Source organism: Lactuca saligna, chromosome 5 (assembly GCF_052625555.1).
Source record: "Lactuca saligna cultivar CGN05327 chromosome 5, ASM5262555v1, whole genome shotgun sequence".
Lineage (NCBI taxonomy): Eukaryota > Viridiplantae > Streptophyta > Magnoliopsida > Asterales > Asteraceae > Lactuca > Lactuca saligna.
Window position 1 is genome coordinate 283,115,772 of NC_136421.1, and position 14,169 is coordinate 283,129,940.

At 29.9% G+C, this 14,169-nt stretch overlaps 2 long non-coding RNA genes across 3 annotated transcripts; both read left to right on the plus strand.

Annotated features, from left to right (window-relative positions):
* The first annotated feature begins 214 nt into the window (after positions 1–214).
* LOC144998347 (uncharacterized) lies at positions 215–3,023 on the plus strand. 2 transcript variants are annotated; one of them, XR_013660267.1, is made up of 7 exons: positions 215–449; positions 975–1,060; positions 1,384–1,594; positions 1,786–2,010; positions 2,134–2,193; positions 2,584–2,636; positions 2,741–3,023. It is a non-coding gene; the product is annotated as an uncharacterized LOC144998347 (long non-coding RNA). The 2 variants fall into 2 exon arrangements; XR_013660268.1 differs by having other exon boundaries at positions 1,786–1,944.
* A 5,059-nt stretch (positions 3,024–8,082) lies between these two features.
* On the plus strand, positions 8,083–8,969 carry LOC145047911 (uncharacterized). The gene is made up of 3 exons (XR_013682520.1): positions 8,083–8,168; positions 8,617–8,673; positions 8,827–8,969. It is a non-coding gene; the product is annotated as an uncharacterized LOC145047911 (long non-coding RNA).
* The last annotated feature ends 5,200 nt before the right edge of the window (positions 8,970–14,169 follow it).

Consider the following 14,169-nt stretch of genomic DNA (forward strand, 5'->3'; position numbering starts at 1 on the left):
TAATTCAGTTAAGTTTAGTTATTCTGAGCAAAATAAGAATTAAACATATAAATAAGTTTTAAGATTTAATACGTTGCTTTCTTTATAAGCGAAATCTTAATCTTAATTTTGGAAAGATTTTATAATATTTAACCGTTAGACGTTGAAAGGGTTGGCTTAGGATTCCCGCTATTTATACGTTCTTCTTCTTCTTCAGGTGTCCCGCTCCCAAAAACACCCCACATACACATATAGCGATTGCAGTGGCTCCGCCATCCTTCGCCGGAGATCTAAAACTGATGGAAATCGAAAGGGTTGTGTTCTTCAGTCATTCCTCTCTCAACAAATCTAATTAAAATGTTACGAGACCCATGGCGATCTGTGTAATTCCATTGCAAGAGACCAAAACACCCCAACCATCGCTATAGACTCTCATCCACCTCTCTAGTCCAAGAATTATCAAGACCGCTGTAAGTTTTCTCTAGGGTTTTTTGTTTTGGTGATTAAGATATTAATTTTCTTGTAAAACTAAAGTTGGCGTTCGAATAAGAAAGATTCCAAGGTTAATTGCTGTTTTTTTATTCTCGTTGGGTTTCTAGTATCACACTGCATTCCTCTTCATCTTTTTGCTGACGTTGTTTTTGCAAACTCTGATTTTGTCGGTTTAACTAAATGCTTCAGACGCATTACAACTTAAAAACGAAACTGCATTATGCTGATGTTTTCGTTGACGTTTTTTTTCATCTTTTTATTCTTATAGATTTTTATTCTCTAATCTAGGGTTTTTCTGTTATCCAGACGTGATTTTTTCTTAGGTACAAATAAAGTTAATGTATGGAAAAGAAAACTAATTTTATCAACAAATGGATTGATTCGGAAAATGAGTATGAACCTTGGCTACTTATTATGATAACTGCCCCATGTTATATATAATCTTATGAAGATTTGTAAAATTAATATATTGTAACACATCCTGTTTTCTGGCTATCTGACAGGATTACTAGATCAGTCAGAGAGTATTTATTTGGTGATAATTAAGAACAACAAGAAGAAATAACGTTGATTCAACAGTCAAACAGAGGTTTGATTTTTTTAATAACTCGTTTTTAGTATATGAGATACAATCTTTTTTCATGAAACTTCTCGTCAGTCTGTTTGAAGTATGGTCATTTGTGGGTTCTGTAACTCATAAAAATTATTTATGCCACATCTCTATTGTTTTGTTGTTTTGATTGTGATTCTAGTGAGTTTGCCCATCAGATTATCCAGTAACTGAAAATACGTGTTTAAAATCTGCAAATACTGGTTTTTGAATAGTCACAAACTGGTTTAGATTTTAAATTTTCTTTATGGTTGTGTTAGATTTCAGTGATTTTAAACTGACTGAGTATGATTCTTCTGTAGCATATGTAAACCAGAAAGGAGAAAGAAGGAACAGGGGAGCCCTCGGTGACATTGGAAAATGAAATATGAAAGTCCCAACATGCTTTATTTATACTTTATAATAAAATTAGCATGAATTTAATGTCAAACTAACTAATGTCTCAAATAATATATAGTTACATTTTGAAGAGTGATATGCTGAGGTGAGAGAGCCTGTATATTTTTGTTCCTGGTAAGAGTTGACTAAAAAAACTTGTCAATTCGGTTGACATTTGTTTGTTTTTATTGTGTTTTAAATCCTGGTAAGAGTTGACTAAATATATATTTTGATTGTTAATATATATATATATATATATATATATATATATATATATATATATATATATATATATATATATATATACAAGTATTTTTTGTTAACAGGTTGGAATCATTACAAGTAAATCCCCGCATGAGAGATCCAGTTGGAGTAGCGAGACTCATAGCAACCCAATGATGTGAAGATGAATCTTCAAGTGTCAGATGATTAGGGGCATACATGTCATTTCACTGCCACTCCAATGGAAGGATGTTTATACAGGGGTACTGAGAGGAATCTTTTTTCTCACTATCTTGACTTAGCCCTCATGAATCCCAATTTGACTCATGGTATTATATATATATATATATATATATATATATATATATATATATATATATATATATATATATATATTGCTTTGTCAACTTTTTAACATTTACTTTTAAAATTGAATTGAGTTTTATATACAGCTTCAGGGTAGTTGGAGAAAGAGCCAAATGCGACTTTTTCAGTTCAAATGAATAAATGAGGTATTTTTATTGATTGATTGATTAAATGAGTGTCATATAAACATGTGATTTTTTTATTACAATATAGGTAAGTTATATTATTTAATATTCCTACTAGTTACGGTATGTATTTATTTCTTATATGATTCATATAGTTTTATAATTAATAATGCATCAAATTAACCGCCAAAGGAAAAGTGTACTATTACTTTTGCTTGATTTTTAATTTTTGTAATGATTTCTTCTTTGAAATGGAGTGAGATTAGCATGTGATAGAGGTTATGAAAAAATCTTGCAGATGTCTATAAAAATGTGTTTAGTGGTTGGAATGTTGCATTAACTTAAATTTTGTAATTATCAATTAATCTTCTTCTGCGGATAATAAATAGACTGTCTAATTATGCCTTGCAGTTTTGAAAGAGGGCAGGTAGAATCTTTGGGGAGGTTCTAAACAATTATATAAGGTAATTCTTGATATCTCTTTCTCAACACATGAAAGAATGAAATTAGTTGATGATTACATAAGATGTTAATTTTTTATGCATTCTGAATATTTTTCCTTAATTAGGTTGTCAAGTGTGGTCTGTAGAAGGATTACAGACTTGATGGATGTCAAAACTAATGATGAGGGGTATCCGTGTCATTTCATTCCCACTCTAATGGAAGGAGTCTTTGTTGGCCCTCATGAATCCAATTTTGCTCCTGGTATTTTATATTTTTTATTAACTTTTCAACATTTATATTTAAAATTGTATTGTATTGTATATACAAGAAAGAGCCAAATGTTATTCTTTTCTCATAATAGTTTTGTTAGAGTTGAATTTAGTTCTATGATTTTCAAGAGTTATCATTTTCACTTTGAAATCAAACTTCAAATAAGATTATCTTCTATCTTTCTTTCTCTTATTAGTTCCATCAGGAGGATATTTGGGAACCAACTTTTGTTTCTTGTTGGTCTTGGCTATATATATATCCAAAATGTGATTGTATTTTTTTTATTACAATTTAGGATAGTTAAGTTATTACAAATGTATTTCTTATATGCATCTTATAGCTTTTATAACTATTTATGAAACTTTAATCTACTTTGATGGAGTGCGATTAGCATGTGATAATTTTTCTAATCATCAATGAGTCTTCTTGTCCAATTATGGGTTAAAGGGATTGATTTATGTGGGTAGGTAGGTTGTTAGCAGTTATGATTTGGAGGTTGTATTTATTATAAACATAGAATTAGAAGCATTTGACTTTTAATATTTTGATTTTAGATTTGCAGCCAGGGTTTCCAACTGATTTGATGCAACTTTGACTTTTGAGTTAAACTAACAAACATTTAATTTCGAACCTAATAAGTATTCTTCCATTTTGTTTTAGAGTTTTGATATGTGAAAGACATGATTGGGGATAGGTGATGCCAAAGAAATAAAAGCATGCTTCTAAACTACTTCATTTTCCATTCTAATACTCATATAATGAATGTATCTCAATTAATTACATACGTATTATAATCGTTATTATTGTTTTTTTTTGTAGATACATTTCTATACAGTTGAAAATCTATAGAAGCACCCTCTTCATCTTTTTGTTGGAGGGTTCTTTTATGAACTCTGATTTTGGCAGTCTAACTAAATTTATGTTATAATCTTATGAAGATTTGTAAATGAATAATAATTAATATCATGTAATACATCCTGCGTTGTGACTATCTAATAGGATAGCTTTTGGTCTTAATCAATAACAACAAGAAGAAACGATGTCGATTCAACAACAGGTTTGATTTTTTCAACGACTAGTTTTTAATATACCAGATACGATTTTTTTTCATGAAACTTCTCCTGAATCTGTTTGAAATATGGTCATTTGAGAAAATTCCTCTCTAGATTTGTGATCTAGAGTACTGTAAGTCATCCAAATAATTCTCTCACCCCTCTATTTTGTCATTTTGATTGTAATTAACAAAAGTCGTTTGAGTTATGGTTTAAAAAATATTGAATCATTTCAAATTTTGAGTTTTTATCAGAAAAAAATTGATTTTAGTGAGTTTGCTCATCAGATTATCCACCGACTGAAACATGTTTAAAATCTGCAAATACTGGATTAGAATTTGGTGCAACAATGGAACAGGAGCCCAGAAAATGACAAAGGAAAGTCCCAACATGCTTTATTTATACTTTATACTAACAAAGTTAGCATTAGTATAATTAATGTCCCAAGTATTAAATAGGTAAGGCCTTTAATTGTTTTATATCCAGGTTGAAAAGTAGTAGCTTTTCTTTCAATGTGAATGCTTAAAGTTGTTGGTTTAAAAGGGAAAAGGTTAGCCATTTATTTCAACTTGAACTTAAATACTTTAAATTTCATTTAAGTTAATGATTTTGCCAGAAGATGAACTGAAGCTGATGTTGAGGTTTGCAGAGTTGCAGAGTTGATTTGGGCTATTGAATAAGAAGAAGAGCAAGATGCATAAAACTTATGTCACATTGTTTTTTACCAAGTTTCAGTATTTCTTGAAAATGTGTTGGAGATAAAAGGCACTCATGTGAAAGAGGTTATCAATTATGACCATTTGACCACCTTTTTAAAAATTTATCACTTATTTTGTGAATGAATCTTCAAATATCACATGATGAGGGGCATGCATGTCATTTCATTGTCACTCTAATGGAAGGAATCTTTTTTCTCACTATCTTGTTGGCCCTCATGAATCCAATTTGACTCCTGGTATTATATATTTTTTATCAACTTTTTAACATTTAGTTTTAAAATTGAATTGTGTTTTATATATAGCTTCAGGGTGGTTGGAGAAAGAGCCAAATGAAACTATTAGGCCCAAGTATTATTATGATTTTGAAGAAAATGGGGCAAAATGGGTACCAAAAAGTTAGGCAAATGAAATAAAAGTTGATCGGTTTTGCTAGTTTGTATAGATTATAAAAAACATAAATAGGGTTATACAACAAAGAAGGACACAACACAAGAAAAAAAAGGTGTTTTGGCTTTCAACTATTTTCTGAAAAAGAAGGTGATGAAGAAAATTTTTTCCCATTGTAACTACTAGATCCTGCTGTTGTGCTTTTTACTATGTGCAGGTAGAAGTCCACCTGAAACTAAAGGCCAGTCTATCATTAAATGTAAAGTGATAGAATTCAAGGCTTAGAAAACTAGATTTTTTTAGATACATAATATTACAGTTGAGTGAGATCTTCCTTAAAAGATTAAAACTAGTTAGATGTATGAGATTGTTGTTGATAAATCTCAACCTGCATTAGGCTTTTGCCAAGGATTTGGCTTCTACCAATCTTGTTAAAGCATGCATATGTGACTTGTATGAAGTTATCAACTATATTCCATTATCAGTATAACTTAAAATGCAATTGAAGTAGTGAAGAATGTTAATGAGACCATACAACATATATAAAACACTTATGGTAGGGATAATAATTTAAAATTTTCAATTTTCTTTCTTTTTTGGGGCTTTTTTGTAACTTTCTTTTTTTCTATTTCAGTTCCCACACTGAGTGAATTGTTACAGAGGGCCACAAATTGAATTGAGGTCTTTGTAACGTTTTTGTTCCCTGTCCCAAGAAAATTGACAATAGTTTTGGGACCAAAATTGCAAAGTTTAGCTCTACTCGGGGACCAAAACTAGTCATTTTACATGGTAACAAAGTCTTCATCTTTTTTATTTTCACTCTTTTATTCTTGATTCTTGAATGATTACCTTCATCACCTAAAATGGAGAGCTTTAGCTGATAAACAACAGTGCAACACAGGAGGAAATGGTGGGCTTCTAAAGGTTAGCTTACATACAACATAATTCATTTTCTATTTTCTATTTTATATTACAACTTCATAAATACATATTTATTGATGTCCAGGTTTGTGAAGAATATATATACAGGCTAGCATCTGAAACAATTTTATCTAACAGTTCTTATTGATCGTTGTAAGACTTTATAGTATGATATTGTGAATTTTTTTATTACAGTTTAGGTAAGGTATATTCTTTAATATTCATGAAATCCTACTAGCTAAAGAATGATGTTTACAGTATAATGTATGAAATGATTTATGACACTTTAAATCTACCATGTGTTTTCTAGGTCCTAAGCTTACAAATAAACAGCCAAAAGAAGCAACTAAAACTTCTAAAGATACTATTACTTCTACTCAAATTTTTTTGTGTGAATGGAAATTTTAATTAAAAATTGAGATATATTGATGGTCAGTTGGTAGGTTTAATACATGCTGAGATGCTTGGGATGGATTATAAATCAATACTGAAAATCTGCTAGTGATGATATAAAGAGAACTTCAATGGAAAATCTTGATATCTTTTCAGCAATTATGTCTGTTTGATCACGTCGAGAATGTTTTCAAGCAAATATCATATAGTTTTCTTTTGGAATCCTAAGTATATTGCTACTATTATTGTTAATTTAAAAAACTGTTTGATTAGGAGGAAACCTGATAAAAAATGAAACACAACAATATAATGGAAGCTAAAAATTTGATTGAGAACTTTGAAGCTAGCTGATTATGTTATCGCTTTGTTTATGTTACAGGGGTTAGTTGTTGCAGTTTGGGGATATTAAGATATAGAGTTATAGAACAACCTGAATGTAGGATTTTGTGGTATTTTTTTATATTGTTATTTAATGCATAAATTGTTGGGCTTTTTATTGTTGTATGAAGCAATCATGGATTTTGTATGGTTTGCAGGGAGATATGATGACTATGGCTTTCTAAAACGTAAAAACATTACAACTATTTCCAAGAGAAAATCAACCAAAGAAGGATTGATCTCTTGATTTGATTTGTTTCTGTTGCTTTAATGTGTAGTTTTATTCAATAAAATATTTTAACTTAATGGGGATCATATGCCAAATTTGAACATTACAATGACAAAAACCATTTATATATAAACATTTTAATTCAATTAAGTTCTTCTCAACAAAACAAGAATTAAACATATTAATAAGTTTTAAGGTTTAATACGTTGCTTTCTTTATAAGCCAAATCTTAATCTTAATTTTGGAAAGCTTTTATAGAGTAATATTTAACCGTTAGAAGTTGAAAGGGCTGGCTTAGTATTCCCGCTATTTATACCTTCTTCTTCAGGTGTCCTGCTCCCAAAAACACTCCACAGCACATAGTGATTGCAGTAGCTCCGCCATCCTTCGCCGGAGATCTAAAGCTGATGGAAATCGAAAGGGTTGCGTTCTTCAGTCATTCCGCTCTCAACAAATGTAATTAAAATATTCCGAGACCCATGGCGATCTGTGTAATTCCATTGCACGAGACCAAAACACCCCAACCTCCGCAGTAGACTCTCATCCACCTCTCTAGTCCAAGAAATTATCAAGATCGTTGTAAGTTTTCTCTAGGGTTTTTTTGTTTTGATGATTAAGATATTATTTTTCTTGTAAAATTGAAATTGATGTTCGAATAAGAAAGAATCAAAGGTTAATTGCTGTTTTTTTTTTTTTTTATTCTTGTTGGGTTTCTAGTATCACCGTGCATTCCTCTTCATCTTTTTGTTGACGTTGTTTTTGCAAACTCTGATTTTGTCGATTTAACTAAATGCTTCAGACGCATTACAACTTAAAAAAGAAACTGCATTTTGTTGATCTTTTCGTTAACATTTTTTTTCATCTTCTTATTCTTATAGTTTTTTATTCTCTAATCTAGGGTTTTTCTGTTTTCGAGACGCAATTTTTCTTATGTACAAATAAAGTTAATGTATGGAAAAGAAAGCTAATTTTATCAACAAATGGATTGATTCTAGATTTGCAAAATGAGTATGAACCTTGGCTACTTATTATGATAATTGCCCCATGTTAAATAATTTTATGAAGATTTTGTAAAATTAATATCATGTAACACATCCAGTTTTCTGGCTATGAGACAGGATAACTGGATCAGTCAGAGAGTATTTGGTCATAATCGAGAACAACAAGAAGAAATGACGTCGATTCAACAACAGCCAAACAGAGGTTTGATTTTTTTAATAACTAGTTTTTAATATATGAGATACGAATTTTTTTTTCATGAAATTTCTCCTCAATTTGTTTGAAGTATGGTCATTTGTGGGTTCTGTAACTCGTCAAAATAATTGATCTCACTGCTTTATTATTTTGTTGTTTTGATTGTGATTCTAGTGAGTTTGCCCATCGGACTATACAGTAACTGAAAATACGTGTTTAAAATATGCAAATACAGGTTTTTGAATAGTCACAAACTGGTTTAGACTTTTAATATTCGAGTCTCCATTTTATGGTTGTGTTAGATTTCAGTGATTTTTCATTACATCTTGACTAAGTATGATTCTTCTGTGACATTGGAAAATGAAATAGGAAAGTCCCAACATGCTTTATTTATACTTTATAATAAAATTAGCATGAATATAATGTCAAATTAATTAATGTCTCAAATAATAAATAGGTCTATTTTGAAGGGTGATATGCTGTGGTGAGAGAGCCTGCATAGTTTTTGTTCCTGGTAAGAGTTGACTAAAAAAACTGGTCAATTGGGTTGACATTTGTTTGTTTCTATTGTGTTTTAGATCCTGGTAAGAGTTGACTGAATATATATTTGATTGTTAATTTTTATATATTTTTTCTTGAAGAGTATTTTTTTTTTGTTTGTTAACAGGTTGGAATCATTACAAGTAAATCGCTGCATGAGGTATTTTTCTGCAAAAACTGTGATATTTTTTTATTACAATATGGGTAAGTTATATTATTTAACATTCCTACTAGTTACAGTATATATTTATTTCTTATATGATTCATATAGTTTTATAGTTAATAGTGCATCAAATGAGCAGCCAAAGGAAAAGTGTACTACTTTTGCTTGATTTTTAATTTTTTTTTAATGATTTCTACTTTGAAATGGAGTGAGATTAGCATGTGATAGAGGTTATGGAAAAGCTTGCAGATATCTTCTAAAACATGTTTAGTGGTTGGAATGTTGCATTAAGTTAAATTTTGTAATGATCAATGAATCTTCTTCTGGACTGTCTAATTATGGGTTGAAGTTTTGAAAGAGGGCAGCTAAAATCTATCGGTAGGTTGTTAACAGTTATTATTTGTTGGATTATTTTTATCTTTACATATACAAGCATTATACTTTTAATATTTTGATTTTAAATTTTCAGGACAATTAATCAATTGATTGATTCTCCCATGGCTTGAGTTGTATGAAGGTAACTCTCTCTCTCTCTCTCTCTCTCTCTCTCTCTCTCTCTCTCTCTCTCAACACATGAAAGAATGAAATTAGTTGATGATTACATAAGATGTTAATTTTTTATGCATTCTGAATATTATTCCTTAATTAGGTTGTCAAGTGTGGTCTGTAGCAGGATTACAGACTTGATGGATGTCAAAAATAATGATGAGGGGTATCTGTGTCATTTCATTGCCACTCTAATGGAAGGAGTCTTTCTCACTATTTTGTTGGCCCTCATGAATCCAATTTGGCTCCTGGTTTTATATATGTTCTTATATATCTTTATTAACATTTATATTTATAATTGTATTGTATTGTATTGTATATCAAGAAAGAGCTAAATGTTATTCTTTTTCTCATAATAGTTGAATTTAGTTCTATGATTTTCAAGGTTTATCATTTTCACTTTGAAATCAAACTTCAAATAAGATTTCCTCATTATTATCTTCTGTCTTCCTTTCCCTTATTAGTTTAAATCAGGAGGATATTTGGGAACCAACTTTTGTTTCTTGTTGGTCTTGGCTACACATATCCAAAATGTGACTGTATTTTTTAGGATAGTAAAGTTATTTAAAAAAATGTATTCATTAAATACTACTTATTGAAGATTGATGCTTACTGGTATAAATGTATTTATGAAACTTTAATCTACTTTGGAATGGAAATTTGAATTGAGAATTGAGATATATTGATGGAGTGAGATTAGCATGTGATAATTTTTCTAATGATCAATGAGTCTTGTTGTCTAATTCTGGGTTGAAGGGATCTTGTCTTCACTTTTAAACCTTGGGATTGTATTCTGTTGGTAGGTAGGTTGTTAACAATTATGATTTAGATTGGACTTTTAATATTTTGATTTTAAATTTGCAGGCAGGGTTTCCAACTGATTAGTTCTCCCATGGGTGGTGGTATGAAGGTAATTATTGTTGTTAATAGGCTTATATAATATTATGCCACATTCATGTATTTCCACCTTTTTCAGTTATCATCGTCATCATCCACACATTTTACTTTTAAAATATCAAACTTGTTTGATCTTGCTTAAAGATTGGACTTTTGAGTCAAACTAACTAACATTTAATTTCGAAACTAATAAGTTAAATATGTGAAAGACATGATTGGGGACAGGTGGTGCCAAATAAATAAAAAGTATGCTTCTTAATTTTCCTTTCTAATACTCATATAATGAATGTATCTCAATTAATTACATACGTAATATAATCGTTATTATTGTTTTTATTTTTATTTTGTAGATACATTTCTATACAGTTGAAGATCTGTAGAAGCACCCTCTTCATCTTTTTGTTGGAGGGTTTTTTTTATGAACTCTGATTTTGGCAGTCTAACTAAATTTATGTTATATAATCTTATGAAGATTTGTAAAATGAATAATAATTAATATCACATCCTGTGTTTTGACTGGAGCAGTCATAGAGCTTTTGGTCTTAATCAACAACAACAAGAAGAAATGATGTTAATTCGACAGCCAAAACAGAGGTTTGATTTTTTCAACAAATAGTTTTTAATATACCAGATACGATTTTTTTTCATGAAACTTCTCCTGAATCTGTTTGAAACATGGTCATATGAGAAAATTGCTTTCTAGAATTGTGATCGATCTAGGGTTCTGTAAGTCATCAAAATAATTCATCTCACCCCTCTATTTTTTTTGTTTTGATTGTGATTCTGCTCTTCCAATTAACAAAAGTCATTTGAGTTATGGTTTAAAAAAATCTTGAATCATTTCAAATTTTAAGTTTTTATCAGAAAAAAAAATTTGATTTGGGTGAGTTTGCTCGGCAGATCAGTCAATAACTAAAACGTGTTTAAAATCTGCAAATACTGGGGGCTATGATCAGTCAGTAATAACTGGATGAGATTTTAAATTCATTTTATGTTTGTGTTAGATTTTGGTGAAAGAGAGTGAGCCCTTGGTGACATCAGAAAATGAAAAAGGAAAGTCCCAACATGCTTTATTTATATACTTTATACTAATAAATTTAGCATTAACATAATTAATGTCTCAAGTATTAAATAGGTGTAGCCTTTAATTGTTTTATAGGCTCTGCTTTTAACTGAGTGAGGATAGATTTGATATGATCTGATCAATCATCATGCGAGTTTTGTTACTCTTTGCTATATTTGTTTGTATCTGGGTTATATAAATGTATTTTAACAAAGTCTCTAACATTCAGACTTTATTTTTTTGATGGTTGTGGTGATATGAGCAGAGATCGATCAGTTGTCAAATATTGTGACTCTGAAAGCAAAGGTCCAATCTGTCACTCATCTTACAGTTGCCTTGTTTAGTTGATGGAATCATAACAAAGATAATGAAATCTATGTTGATCCTAAATAGATTTCAATTCATTTTGATACGTAAAAGATGTTCATCTTGTGGTGTTCTTGAAAATGGAAATGGATTTTACACTTGTTTGTTGACACGAAGACCTACTATTTATTTACATAGTAACAAAATTTGCATCTTTTTTTATGTTCACTTATTATTCTTGATTAACTTTATCACCTCTTATTGATCGTTGTATGACTTTATAACCTTAATGATATGGTGGTATACTTTTATTTTTCAGTTCAAATGAATAAATGAGGGATTTTTATTGATTGATTGATTAGATGGGTACCATATAAACATGATGTCCTAAACTTTTTTTTTCTGCAAAGCATGATTTTTTTACTATAATTTAGGTAAGTTATATTATTAAATATTCCTACTCTATTTCCTATATGATTTATATAGTTTTATAATTAATAATGCATCAAATGAACAGCCAAAGGAAAAGTGTACTATTACTTTTACACGATTCTTTACATATAATTCTTGATATCTCTCTCAACACATGAAATAGAAAAAGAAATAGAAATGAGAATGAAATTACTATTTTACATTAATTAAAGCTGCAACTTTTAGCATGTCTGTTAAATTAAAAAGGTAAGATATCAGACACTACACAACTGCTTGATATTATTTACATAAAATGTTATCTAACATTTACTTTCTAACAGGGATAGAGAAGATATGCATGCACAGGTTTTGATTCCATGTTTTTATGAAAGACTGAAATTTTATAAGTTTTTACCAAACATCTTTTTTGACATTTAGGTTTGTGGTCAGGAAATTAATAAGATTTGAAAAGTTGGAATTTTGTTCAATTCAATTTGTTTAGGCCAACTTCTTATATGATAACATTAAGACTATAAATTTAGCAAGGTGGAATTCAGGGCTTAGAAAACTAGATTTTTGTAGATACGTATATATTATTACAGTTGAGTGAGATCTTCCTTAAAAGATTAAAACTAGTTAGATGTATGAGATTGTTGTTGATAATTCTCAACCTGCAAAAACATAAAGTTCCTTTTTTTATATGTATATGCATTAGGCTTTTACCAAGGATTTGGCTTCTACCAATCTTGTTAAAGCATGCATATGTGACTTGTATGAAGTTAACTATATATATTCCATAATCAGTATAACTCAATAGGCAATTATAGTAGTGAAGAATGTTGATGGGACCATAACAACATATACAAAACAGTTATGGAATGGATAATTATTTAAAATTTCCAATTTTCTTTCTTTTTTGGGGCTTTTTGTAACTTTCTTTTTCCATTTCAGTTCCCACGCTGAGTGCATTAGAGGGCCACAAAGCTATGTTTTGTAATGTTTTTGGTCCCTCTCCCAAGAAAAATGACAATAGTTTTGGGAGCAAATTTACAAAGTTTAGCTCTACTCGGGGACCAAAAATGTTACAAGAACCTCTAATGAGGACCAAAACTGTAAGATGAGCAAATTTGCAAAAAACAGCTATAAAAGATGCAACTTTATCTAAAATCGAAAGTAAACATTCTATTGAATATGCATTTTTACCTTTTGTCAGTGAAGTAGTTTTTCACACTGCAAGCACACTATTTTAGAATATTTTTTATTAGCAGGTTGGAATTAGTAGAAGCAAAATCCTTGCATGCAGTCCCATTGGTAAATATATGAATAATTCAAATATCACATGATGAGATGAGGGGCATACTTGTAATTTAATTGCCACTTTTTATCAAAAGAATGGTCGTACATGGTACTAACAGGTATCTCCCCTCTCTTCTTCTCTTGTATATGTAGTTAGTCAGTCCTTCCTGTAAATTTTGTTGTTGTTTTGTGATGAATATTCAGGAAGCAACTTTTGTTACATATCCAACATTAATGAAGGAAATAATAGTCCTTCATTCAACTTCCAAATATTCTCATTTTGTATCAAAAAGGAGGGGAGGCTAGTAATATTCATCTTGCTGATTGTTTTAATTCTTGGATTCATAACAAAGATAATATGCATGGCATGCTGATTGATCCTAAAAACATTTGAATTCATTTTGATAGGTAGAAGATGTATATACATCTTGAGGTTGATCCATTGTTCTTGAAAATCAACATGGATTTCACACCTGTTGGTTGTCACACCAACATCTTGTTTTTACATGGTAACAAAGTCTGCATCTTTTTTTTTATGTTCACTCTTTTATTCTTGAATGATTACCTTCATCACCTGAAATAGACACCTTCAGCTCATAAACAACAGTAGGAAATGGTGGTTTACTTATAATCCACCGGCTTCTAGAGGTTAGCTTACATACAACATAATTCATTTTCTATTTTCTATTTATTATTACATATTTATTGATGTCTAGGTTTGTGAAGAATATATATATATATATATATATATATATATATATATATATATATATATATATATATATATA